This window comes from Macrosteles quadrilineatus, unplaced genomic scaffold (genome assembly GCF_028750875.1).
Source record: "Macrosteles quadrilineatus isolate MER2022 unplaced genomic scaffold, UCM_ALF_1.0 Scaffold_1__1_contigs__length_201487025, whole genome shotgun sequence".
Taxonomy (NCBI): domain Eukaryota; kingdom Metazoa; phylum Arthropoda; class Insecta; order Hemiptera; family Cicadellidae; genus Macrosteles; species Macrosteles quadrilineatus.
This window is the reverse complement of record NW_026542594.1, coordinates 11,791,143-11,805,179: the sequence shown is the minus strand read 5'-3', so window position 1 is coordinate 11,805,179 and position 14,037 is coordinate 11,791,143. Positions and strand designations below refer to the sequence as shown.

Below are 14,037 nucleotides of genomic sequence, written 5' to 3'. Positions count from 1 at the left end.
AAACAAACCACTCAGCCAATCTTTCTGAAATTGTTATGGCTTATTGGTAGGTTTATTGTTAACAGTTCCATGCATTTTAAAATTTTTACTCGCAATAGTTTTTATGCTGATGTTTATTTTTAAAACGTATAATACTAACATCGTTGATAAGGCGCTAAAAATGTCGTTCAAAATACCATCGTGTTTGTCGTGACACAAGAAATAACACCAATATGACAGATTTATAATGCGAACAAAGATGTTTTTAAACAGATGTTTGTAAACAAAAATTTCTCCCGCGATAAAAAAAATCGATTTACTATAGTAAAAACAATCGATTTACTGTAAGATACTGTATTTCCAACAATATACTAATACGACAATGTACTTCCAGAAAAACTTAAGTAATTTTTATACAAAAGTATTTTTACATTTAAACAAAGCCTATGTAAACAACACTGACTCCAAGCATAGCAGACGACCAGCGTGTTGCACACGCTGGGTCTAGGCTAGCGCCGCCATCTTTGTCCGTTTTGTCGGCTAGTCAGACTGCCACGCTCCTGCGCTCCGAGTAGCGCTTCTATTTTGTTATGTGTTCGCTGGTCCCTCCCGTGTGCCCCACCGGTCTAGTCACTACACTACTCGTCTCACGTCAGCAGTGATGGGCGATACGGACGCGTATCGCGATACAGCGATACGATACGTATCGGAAAAAAATATCGTATCGCCGTATTGAATCGGGCGTCTGTATCGCGATACGCGAATCGTATCGTCAAAAATATCGAAAAACGATACGTATCGTATCGTTTCCCCCCTCCCCTACCTAACCTAGAAACGGCAAATTTATATAAGTACCTGGGGACCAAGCTTTGCTCGGGGAAAATCATTAGTTTACTCTGAAAACATTGCAGATACATTAATCCATTTCCACACTCCACACTGCTCGCCTTTACTACTTCCTTCACAACTCCCTACGTCTTGGACCTGTTTCCCTATCCTTCCCATAGCATATTAGGATTGCAGATACATTAATGTAATTGCCACAGACAGTTCCCACACTCTGCACTGCTATAATAGTGCTAGATAGCACGCTAGTGGAAATGGACTGGACTGGGATGGGACTGGTACATTATCAAGTAAAAACAAAAAATACACACGTCAAAAACTCCTATTTCAAACTACACATCCACAGAGTACAGATTTTGCAGTTTGCTCGGCCTGCACAAAAAAAGCTAAAAAATATCGTTTTGACATGAATCGTATCGCTCTATGTGCCGATATAAATACAAATATCGTTTTAGGCGATACGATACGTATCGTTTTTCAAATATCGTTTCGAAATATCGTATCGTCCCCTCACGTATCGCGATATTCCGATACGATACGATACGTACGTATCGCACTTCGCACATCACTTATGTCATGTCATTAGTGATGTTAGATACCGTGATTTAAAAATATCGGTGACTTCGTTCCAGTGACAAAGAAATATCGGGGCGAAATATCGGTGACTAAAATATCGGTGACAGCTTTGCAGACCGCCCTGGTTTGTCTGTCACTGAGGCCTTTGTTATCGATGCTGTGGCCAATGACGATACGTACTCTCCCTTGACGATTTTGGATCAGCTGTTTGTCACAGAATTTTAATTATTTTGGCCATTTGTTCTAGGTACCAATACCTTGCTTTTAGGGTTTTTAGAGGAATATGTACTTGTTTGCTTACACTTTGTGAAATAAAAGGTATGACAAACTAATAAACTTTGATTCCATATTAAATGAAGTTAAAAATATGTAGGTGGTCTATAGCATTGACTATATGTTGTATAGTCAATGTCTATAGTCATAGATACTGACATAAGGCCTAGTGAGGTTAATATTGGGACCTATGCCTAAATCTTTGTCTTGTTATAAAGTTAGTAGGTTAAATAAATCAAGAGTAAATAAGCAATGCTCGATTAATAGTTATTGATAAAGAATTTAGTAGGTTTAATTCGGTCTTCATATTACCGATTCTGTGGCTCACCGGCCCACCTAATTAAGAACATTATTAGGTACCTACCTAGATGAACTCATTTTAGCTAAAACTTTGATTTATTTACTTAAATAAAGATTAACATTAATAAAAATCTAAAAGTGTAAGTAAAAAGTGGCAAAGCAATTGGATAGGATAGGATAGGACTATACTATTACCGGTAGGCATATGATATGATCTAAATCAAAATGCGAAAACGTTGAGTTGAGTTTGAATAATGTTGGTTGTCGTTGTAGGCGGGAAATATTGTGTATTATTGTATAGTCCCGGATGTGACTCATGGTTATGCAGGTTTGGGATTGGTTGAACCGTGAATGGGAGCTGCGCGCGCATCTCGTCACAGGTGATTTTGTAACAGATATCGTCATTCGTCAGAGAGAACTACGCGACGGCGCCAAACGGTGACAGTAACAGTACTAACAGTTTTCGAGGAGCGCCTTACCGCTGTCACCGATATTCCAGTCACCGTATTTTCGAGCCTCTTGTCACCGATATTTCAATGACAAACCGGTATCGGTGACTCTGTCACCGATATCAAAATATCGAACATCCCTACATGTCATGTCAGTTTCGTCGTTTCGTCGTCGGCAGTCGGCAATTTTCTTCTACAGTACCGTAGTCAGAGGCGAAACCATAATTTTAATGTAAGTTAAGTCACATTTAGCAGATTTATTTTCGCATAGGCTTAATGATTATTACTTAAATATAAGCTAGATCCAATAAGGGTTGAACTAAATCAAATATTGCATAGGTTACCTTCACTTGTAGGACATGGATTAACCTCAAACACTTGAATTTACTCTAGCATGAATACAACGCCCACTTATTTCTAATATGATTTAGGAATTCCTTAACACTCTTGAGTGTAACGTCAATTAATTGAGAATACACTTCAATCCCTAATATTCACATTTTTTTAAAGACTTTTTTGTTTGCTATTTAATTTCATTACCTGTTGTTGAATTGTAACTGCATTTTTCACTATTTTATTAATTAGGCTAATTTGGAATAGCCTAAGTTAATAAGACAATAACACACCCGCCACAGCAAACCTGCAGACTAAGCGAATTTCCATTTGCCTGATTGGATTTACACTAAAATGTCTACTTAAAAATATAACATTTATTTCCTATTTAAATAGAATTAGTATAACAAGTACTTAGGTTTGCTGCATCAGGGAGGGTAAAACTGTTTTTTTTTTTTTTTTTTGTAAAATGTTAATAGTTAGTAAGAAATAAAAACATTTTCCAAATTTGATCAAAATATGTTCATAAACAAGCAAACTACAACAGTTTACTTATTCTCCATAAGAATAACATGGGAATTTTAAATTTACAGTTTTATTTGGAATTTTCTCCGTAACCATTAGGCGCATAATAACGCTTCAATATACTAAATTATTTGTTTTTTTGAGCTCTACAAAATGGTTTGGAAAGAAATTGCTAAATTTTATGTTTTTTGGGTCAAAAATGGGAAAAACCTATTATTACCCCATAAAACCCCCCATAAACCCCCGTTCCCATGGTCCGATCATGCTGGATCGCGAACTCGTTCAAATAAACGTAGGTTTACACGTTTGTACCAAATTTTAACAAAATCGGATCATTTTTGCTCGAGTTATCGTGCTAACGGACACATATATATATATATATATATATAAATATATAAATATATATATATATATATGAATTTGAACGGATTCTGTTTTTGGCCTCTAGGGACCTCAAAACGAAAAAAAAAATCGGTCCCGCGTCCAGGTCTTACCATGAGTACTACGGTAATAGCTTATTCCCTATATGGGAAATTCGCTAAAAAAGAAAATTCCAGGTATTTATAGTAAACATTTAAAAAATCTTTCTTTTTGTTGTTAATTTCCAAGTTTTCTTATAAATTGTATTAATGTTGCAACCAATTGCATTGTTTGAAACCAAAACCTCATAAAATCGAAAGACATCCAGTCTACAATGTAATATTAAATTCCACCTTGATTTAGTTTGATAAGTATATTATAATATAGGCCTAGCCATTTTAGGAAAAACACTTTTTTCCTAAAATAGAGGCAGCAAAGCCTCAGTAACAAGGTAATTATTTGGTATGTCTACAACGCGATATTATGTACTTTTTTTATGTGTACTTACAGTATTTTTCACGCTGTATCCAAAAATGCAATCAGTTTTTGTTGGAGAGATTCCTAAATGACCGTAAAGTCAAATAATATTAAGCTTCAGTTTTGTTGTAATATTCACATATTTGTGGTATGGACGAGTCCAAGTTCTAGTGGCGACTAACACTTAAAGGGGAGGAAGGATTGTGGAGTGGAAACAGCTGTCAGTTGTTTACATTCGATAATAACAGACAAAACCACCTACGACGCCATGAGAGCAAAATCAGAGTTACAATATGCAATAACTAGATTTTTAAAAGAAAATGGACTTTGGTGCTGTTTAGAAAATACAATAAATCAACTACGATACATAAACTATTAATCACATCAACATAAATTATAGAACAAAATAGAATTTATTCACGTAAAATATCAGTAGGCCTAATAGAAGCAAGGCCACTGCCGATATGATCATCGTCCTCATTCCAATCCTGAACCATTGACTAATGCCTCAATGTCTGTTAATGAACGTGCCATAGTGCATAACCCCATAGTACATAATCCCATTGTGTCTAAAAGTGAAAATGTGCCACAGTGCATAATTTAATGTATCAGCAACTAATAAATTATGTTACATACAATCTAATCTAATCTAACCTAACCTAACCCAACCTTAATAATGTTTAAATCACATTTTATGTCAGAAAAGGCATGTGAATAAGATAGGTCGGACTTAATGACTGTATTAAGTCCTTTGAAGTGAGGTTAGATTAGGTAAGTTAAAGGTTAGGTTATAACGAACCGACTCATTAATTTATGCTACTTCCAGACTGTTTTTGTACAATTAAATAGTGGTTGAAACACAATGAAATAACAATATCAAAAATGCTTACGCAGGTTCATTATAGGTTGTGATACGTATAGGTTGTTCATTATAACCTTCCTAATCTAACCTCACTTCAAAACACTTAATACAGTCACAAATCCGCATAAAACCCGACCTACCTTCCTCACATGCCTAAATAAGAACTGATTAACTCTGGTTTCAAAACAAATTGATTTCATTCCGCATTAAGTCGAGTACAAACAGCTGTTTGCTCTCCTCCTCACTCAGTAGCCTACTCAGTCCACATACGGACCCGTCCAGACCACGCCTTATTGCCATCAGTATACCTCAATTAACCTTAGATTCGTAAAGTTGACCTTCGTTTTACGATCATTTAGGAATCTCTCCGACAAAAACTGATTGCATTTTTGGATTCAGCGTGAAAAATAGGCTACTGTAAGTAGACATCAAAAAAGTACATAATATCGCGTTGTAGACATACCAAATAATTGCCAGTAACACAATTTACTAGGGTTGCTTTCAGAGAGGTGAAAGCCAGTTGAGCGGAACAAACATGATTTGATATTTGTATAAGTAACTAAATGTAAAAAAGTCAATAGATGTATTAATGCTTGTTTTATTGATTAAAATTATAATAATTCTAATTTGTTTTTACTACATCTTGTTATTTAGACACCTCTTCCAGAAGTGCATTATGGTAGTTTTGACCAGGAAAATATTACAGTAGTTGGAATCTGATATTAACATCCAAAAAGGGCATTATAAGTATAAAAAAGAGAAAGGAAATTTAACATTCAAATTCAACTGTAGCCTGCAACAAAAACATTGGTCTTCATTTTTCACCCTTACAATCGGTTAAAGTAGGCTATTTCAGTATTAAAAAAAACAGTAACTATTTAAAAAAAACGAATATTAAAGTATAACATCAGGAGGGGAAATTAGACATTTAAATTCAACTGTGCAACATAAACATTGGTCTTCATTTCAACCCTTGCAATCGGTTAAACTCAGCTTTCTTTGCTGAACATAATTTATGATTGTTAATACCAAGTATTCTTGATATGATTGTAATGTAACTGGAATGTAGGTCTTCTACCATTATTGGGAAGATTTAGAGACGGCATTTTAATACTGGCCTTAATAAAACCATTGACCATTGGATACAGAAGATTTTGATGAAAAAGCTGGCTATAAATTTAACATGGGGATGGAATGTCTAGTTGTATTGATAGTCAAAGATAAAACATAGGCCTACGAAAAATGTAGGGCTATTTTAATGCAAGACTCATATGTAAAACACCTCTAAAAGACTAAAATGAACTGAATTATCAATCATGTATTTCAATGTGTAAAAACGTAATAACTGCAAAAAAATATCGATTTCGATGTGGTTCGATATATCGCTTATTAAATCCTGATTTCTAACATTGGCTGTTTCTAATCAGCTGGCAACACAAATAGGTTCCCAAGAAAGTCACTGGTCCGTATCCCTCCGCTCCTTGTTTATGCTCCGCGCATTGAGAAAGTAGTTCCGTATATTTTCTCAATTTTCAGTGAATTCCGCGCCTTAAAAAAATGTTTTGACGGCATTTTATTGTTTATTAAAATCATAGGAATGTTTTAAAAACGTTTAAAAGAAAAGTCTAGAAAGTTCAGAAATGCCTTATGATTCTCTTGTTTACATTTTTCGTGTAAACAAAAAACTGTCATATGGCAACTTTAGTCCCATAAGCCTAATGTTAAAATTTGGAAATTTTAAGTTCGTTTTAAATTGCATTAGCATTATCTAATTGAAATTTGTTTGTTTATTAACCATCTCACTATTAGTCTAAGTAATCTTGTTAAGTTTAGCTGAAATGTGTTCTGCCGTTATTGAGTGATGTTGCTTTATTTGTTGCATTGAAGTTGATCCCAAAGAGCTACGCTCGCTTCGCTCGTTGTGGTTCAACTAAAAAATGTTATCTAAGTAGCCTAGTCCGTGACTAAGTTAACTAGTGCTGCTCCCTAGTAACGCATTGAACAACCTGCTGTAGCGCTATCTGTTCGCAATCGTTGACGTCAGCTTAAATACTGGTTTTTGACTCCTCTGTCTCCAAGCACAGATAGCTGAGATGGCTAGGGCGTGTGTCACTTGGCCAGTGGTAATTTGTTTGCTTGGGTTCGATTCCCGTCCTGTGTGGCAAATAATTGGTGACCTGTGTGTTTGTAGCGATAGGTATACTACAACCACTGGGGCATAGTGAGGTGTTCATAATCCTTGGTTTAGACATACACCTCGAATCATCGGATTGGGGATTGGGTGAACTTTTAGGTAGCTAAGTGGTTGTTAATGTATCCTATTTAAGCATGCAGGTCACCAATGGCCGTTTTGCAACTTTTTGTTAAAATAACCTTTTTCTCTATACCTTATTCTTAGAGAATTTAGTAAACAACGATATATCGTTGCAGAGCACTCAAAGGGTTAAATACCAGGTTCACTTCATCAAATTTTTATTTGAAAGTCCTAACTTAGGTTAAATCAAGTTAGTGGTTACATATTTTTAAGGTCCTTATATTAAAGAACATTTTGTAATATAAGTTAGCCTAAAGTAAATAATTTTTCAAGTTGATACTCAGGCCTTAGAAGTTAGGCAGCCTTTCTTCTATGGTGTGAGTTAACTTACATGCATCTCTGGATTGGCAAAACTTTGACATCCGACTCAATCATATTATCGAACAGTTAACATATCGATTCGATGGTAAATTTCTAGATTACGGTCACATAATATTCTTAAGTAAATTTTGGTTCAAATAAGTTACCTACTTAAAAGACTTAAAATTCATAAGTTAGTTCAACTAAAATAAAAGGGGAGAAATCATATCTAACCTATCCTAACCCCATAATCTAACTAAGAGGACCAGTGGGAATCGGGGTTTTTGGGTGAGGGAAAATACAATCTGAAGGAAATAATTTTAAGGGGAAAAATGCCTTAAATGTGTAGTGAACTAACCTAAAAAACCAGTAGGGCCTACTAATTGTTCAAACCTAAGATAATCTTAACCTAACCAAACTTCTAACCGTTAGCAAATTCCTTTTGATGACAGAAAATGTCATGTTAGAATGGTAAATTTATTAATTTATTTGACAGTAACAACCATCTATCTGGTATATACAGGGTGGTCTGGACCTAGCGTTAAAAATGTTTTCGGGTGGTAGATCAACACAAGTGTGACACAAATCCACTCCATACACCCACTTGTAGAAACATTATTTAGATTTTTTTAGAAAAACCTGTACATTTACACAAAATTTTAAAATCCCTCTAGTATTTTCATACATTTTTATAACTTTGACACTACCATCATATTCTCCATTTAAATTAAATGTAAGAATATACAGCTTTTGGTGAGCCCAAAGCTTCAGAATTGCTATTTAAATTGATTAGAACTAAGAAATTTTGGTTTTCACAAAAGAAGGTTAAAAATAAGCCTACAGACACTTTTTTAAAGAAAAGTACTAGAGATTAGCAAATGGCTACAAAAACTGCTCTAAAATCTTAGCTTTTAAAAGATATGATGAGGCATTTAATTTGCTTCCTTTTAAGTACAGCTATTCCAGTTATAACTGTGGAAAACATGGTTTAAGGAAAACAAAAACACACTAAAACAAACCAAAAAGACACACATGATAGTTTTTTATTATTATAGAAACAGCATGAGGCTGCAACAAAATTTGTATCTAGACAAGTTCAAAATAAATTCCAAGTATTGGATTGATAACCAAACTAAAATGAAAGTTCATTTTAATTTATTTTTGAAATGTCCTCCATTCTCTCTGATACAGGCTCTAGCTCTCTTCCGTAAAGAAATCCATGGGGTTCAGGTCAGGGGATCTTGCGGGCCAGGGCACTGGAATTGAATACACATTGTCTTGTAAAAAGAGCTTCATCTGTCCACAAAATCTTTTTGAAAAAGTGGTATTGTTTAATGTCAGAATTCAGGAGGTAGCGACCGAAATCTACTCTAGCACCATGCTCTCCTCAATACTCCTTTCAAAAAAGATTTACTATAAACGTTTGGGCAGCTGTGATTGGTGATTGCTTCTTGATCTGCCTCAAATTTTGGATGTGATTGATCCTGTGCTCCATCAAGATATCATTTATCAACAAGAAGGAGCATTTCCTCATTTTACGAATGACATTCGAGATTGGCTGAGTGCTAACTATCCCACGTGGATAGGCCGAGGAGGTCCAGTGCCCTGGCCTGCAAGATCTCCTGATCTGAACCCCATGGATTTCTTTATGGAAGAGAGCTAGAGCCCTGCATCAGGGAGAATGGAGGACATTTCAAAAATAAATTAAAATGAACTTTCATTTTAGTTTGGTTATCAATCCAATACTTGGAATTTATTTTGAACTTGTCTAGATACGAATTTTGTTGCAGCCTCATGCTGTTTCTATAATAATAAAAAACTATCATGTGTGTCTTTTTGGTTTGTTTTAGTGTGTTTTTGTTTTCCTTAAACCATGTTTTCCACAGTTATAACTGGAATAGCTGTACTTAAAAGGAAGCAAATTAAATGCCTCATCATATCTTTTAATACACCCGCCACAGCAAACCTGCAGACTAAGCGAATTTCCATTTGCCTGATTGGATTTACACTAAAATGTCTACTTAAAAATATAACATTTATTTCCTATTTAAATAGAATTAGTATAACAAGTACTTAGGTTTGCTGCATCAGGGAGGGTAAAACTGTTTTTTTTTTTTTTTTTTTTGTAAAATGTTAATAGTTAGTAAGAAATAAAAACATTTTCCAAGTTTGATCAAAATATGTTCATAAACAAGCAAACTACAACAGTTTACTTATTCTCCATAAGAATAACATGGGAATTTTAAATTTACAGTTTTTTGGAATTTTCTCCGTAACCATTAGGCGCATAATAACGCTTCAATATACTAAATTATTTGTTTTTTTGAGCTCTACAAAATGGTTTGGAAAGAAATTGCTAAATTTTATGTTTTTTGGGTCAAAAATGGGAAAAACCTATTTTTACCACATAAAACCCCCCATAAACCCCCGTTCCCATGGTCCGATCATGCTGGATCGCGAACTCGTTCAAATAAACGTAGGTTTACACGTTTGTACCAAATTTTAACAAAATCGGATCATTTTTGCTCGAGTTATCGTGCTAACGGACACATATATATATATATAAATATATAAATATATAAATATATATATATATATGAATTTGAACGGATTCTGTTTTTGGCCTCTAGGGACCTCAAAACGAAAAAAAAAATCGGTCCCGCGTCCAGGTCTTACCATGAGTACTACGGTAATAGCTTATTCCCTATATGGGAAATTCGCTAAATATTCCCTATATGGGAAATTCGCTAAAAAGCTAAGATTTTAGAGCAGTTTTTGTAGCCATTTGCTAATCTCTAGTACTTTTCTTTAAAAAGTGTCTGTAGGCTTATTTTTAACCTTCTTTTGTGAAAACCAAAATTTCTTAGTTCTAATCAATTTAAATAGCAATTCTGAAGCTTTGGGCTCACCAAAAGCTGTATATTCTTACATATAATTTAAATGGAGAATATGATGGTAGTGTCAAAATTATAAAAATGTATGAAAATACTAGAGGAATTTTAAAATTTTGTGTAAATGTACAGGTTTTTCTAAAAAAATCTAAATAATGTTTCTACAAGTGGGTGTATGGAATATATTTTTTTAAATTGTGGATTTGTGTCACACTTGTGTTGCTCTACCACCCAAAAAAGTTTTTAACGCTAGGTCCAGACCACCCTGTATAATAAGCTAAGCCGAATTTTTGTAAACAGAACTCCTCCCTCATTTTTGGACCGATTTTGATGATTAAAGCATAAAAAAAATTACCCTGATCTGCAAAGTGTTTTTCATTTTTTGAAATCTTGATTACCGTAGTTCGGGCAGGATCTTCCAATAATGTGGGGTTTCTCCCATAAGATTAACATGGAGTAATCTAAATATATAATTGGAAACTTTGTCTCCACTAATTTGAGAGAACGGTTGGGCGTAGAAACTTGGTAGAGGTGTCCAAAGAAAGGTCTCGGTCTGTAGATGAGCCATCAAAAGATAAACGAAGTAAAGTCCCTTAGGGCCCTGCCCCAGAAGCCTTCAAAGTTCCCTTCCCAGATTTGTTTACACTTTAGTTATATGGATAATTTTTCACTACTTTTTAATGAAACAGCTGTTAATATTTAAACTAGTGTACATGTTGCTCAAATTCGAGCAATTGCAAAGTATTACAGGTGAGTTATTTCAAAACGAATAACAGTCACATTTACAATGAGTTTAAAAGAGTTACCTCAAAGATTACCGGTGGTGTAACTCATGGAGATACTCACGATGTATATAACAGTAATCAACATTTCCTGTAAATATTGTATGATATTTCATAATATGGTATTGCTTTTTAATGTTTTCTACAAACATTTCCTGACTTATAGTCATATAAGGTTGTCCATGTTTATCTTCGTTATTGATAAACCTGAAGCATTCCGGCTGGTTTTCTCCTTCTCAAAATGCCTCGATGAACAGGCAACACAGGTCATTGATAGAGTGCCAATTGAGAACGAAAAGTCGTTTTGGGGTAGGCCTAGTGTGAGGGCGCATTTCTAACCTAGTAGTTGAGATTGTCCAGGGTCAGGTGCTGACTGTGATGAGTTAAGCCTATTACGCGCCACTGTTCTGTAGCTGCAGTTGTTATCACGATTACGCCTCCTGTCTATGTTTCGTTATCGTCACGTCGGAAGCATTTTAAAGAAAAAACAACAAATAAACAAATTATAGCTACAAAAAACAACGATAAATGCACAAATTTAAGTTACAATCATACTAACACGATCCGTCATAGCGACACAAAACAACGATAAATACCGTACACAAATGATACAACCATACTAACACGATCCGTCTTGGGGGTTATGTTTACACAAACTCAAATAGTAAATAAACGTACTCAAGCGTTTCATTGAATTGAAAAATAAATAACAGCAATTAAATTATACAGCTGATCAAAATGTTACCAATTATGTTCTCCATAAGGATAACATGGGAACTTTCAAAGCCACTGGGGCAGAGCCCAAGGGACTTTTTCAAAAATGTAAGGTCAGTTTGCAAATCTACGCGACACGCTCTTTCCAATGAGACGTCAACGGATAAAATCGGTTAAGAAATGGCGGAGGAGTTCAACCGACAAAGTTTCATGTAGCGTATTAATTATATAGATTGTATTTTAAACTACACATATTATAGGGAGTTACTGAGTTTAAATAACTTCTTGATCAGCATTGTACGTGTTATTAAATTTAGGGAAAGTAAATAAAATAAACGTCTCATAACACTTACTTACTTACTTACTGGAGTGGCCACTGGTACCCTAAGAGGTACTTGGCCTCGCCCACACACTGCCTCCAGATGTCTCTGTCTTTGGTGTCATTTTCACTCCTTCCCAGTCTTCTTACATCTTTATGTACTTGATCCTTCCATCTAAGTTTGGGACGGCCTCGTGGTCTCCTGCCTTCGGGGTTTCTATCAAGTACATTTCTCCTCTCTTCTCGAAATATGACCAAACCATCTCAATCTTCTGCTCTTGACTTCCGCTATGATGTCATAACACTTAAAACATATATATTTACGCTTATACTGTTACTCACAAGACGGTAAATATACACAAAAGATGGTAAGTGGTGATCGATTGGTGGTGATGATGATTGGAGTGTCCAATCGAAATCGAGCCCATATGAGCCGTGTCCATATTTTGTTAAATAATAGTAGTGTACAGGAACTGGATTATTTTTTAAATAATTTTTATGAAGAAATATGTGCATGATTTAGAAGGTCATTTATCTGCAAAATTTCTATTTATTGCAGACTTTTTAGAGATGTTACTTCGATGTATTCATTGAGCTTAGTGAAAACACAATAGAGCCTTTGAATGTTATTAAACTAACGAAAAGGGTAGGGCCTAGTACATGTTTACTAGCTAGCGCTACTCAGCAACAAAAACCATTTAATTTATCTTTTAAAAGAAATTTCTCATAGTACACCGGTAACTTACCCAGATAGAAACATAAAACAAAATGCCCAAACTCCATACAAAAAAAGTTCAGGCCAGAGCCATTTATTTATTAATTTGGCATATATTTCTCTTAACCAATGGATTATTCATCTGCAGAAGAAGTTCATTGTGCTCTTATCGTGTCTAATAACATCAAAACACAGAAACCTTGCCTGAAATAGTACCTATATCTTGACAGATGTTTGTAAATTTATTTTTTATTATTTATTATATGTATTAGTTCAGAAAGGTTGTGTTACTTTTGAACTAGATATCCTCATACTTTCTAAGATACGTTGATTAACAACAATGCATGTTTAAACGTCACTATTTATGCAACAATTTACAGTATTTGCTTTTTGGAAATGCAGCTTTGCTTTGTCATTTGCATTATTTGTTGCCAATGAAGCCGCATGACCATATGAACGAGGTCCCTCATTTCAAGAATAAAAGCCAGCTTCACTAAAAGTATAATCCACTACACCTAACATTTTGAAGATAGGCTATATTATTATTATATTGAACACTTTATGTAATTGATAAGGCTGAGACAGCTGACATCCACATGTCATGTAATCAAAGTTATGATAAAAAAATATTACCGTATGCGTAAATTTAGATTAAATTAGTAAATTTAGAGGATTATTCATTGGCACAGAACGGTATATGATGACCGACGTGATGAAGGAGAAATAAAACTTACACAGCTTTAGGGTGGGCTTCCCTTTGAAGTTAGAACGTGAAAACGTGCCTTCTCAACAAACAGATATTTTTCTAAAAAAACCCACAGATTTAATCTGCATAACACTGATGAAATCGCTAAAGTGTGTACCACAAAAGTCCACCAATACGATTTTAATACTATTTAAGGATTCTTCCAAAAGCATTCTTTATATTATATTCATCAAAAAGAAGATAAACCAGTTAACATAGGCACAATAACTCCTATGACGGACGGTATAAGGAATATGTTATTCATTGAATGATCAAC

General features: G+C 34.6%; 1 protein-coding gene across 1 annotated transcript in view; it reads left to right on the top strand.

Annotated features, from left to right (window-relative positions):
• The first annotated feature begins 2,567 nt into the window (after positions 1 to 2,567).
• LOC129004074 (probable aminopeptidase NPEPL1) overlaps positions 2,568 to 14,037 on the top strand; it is an 80,054-nt gene continuing 68,584 nt past the window's right edge. Inside the window, exon 1 of the mRNA XM_054432465.1 lies at positions 2,568 to 2,655. The gene's annotated coding sequence lies outside the window, so the exon portion shown is untranslated. The remainder of the gene's footprint in view (positions 2,656 to 14,037) is intronic.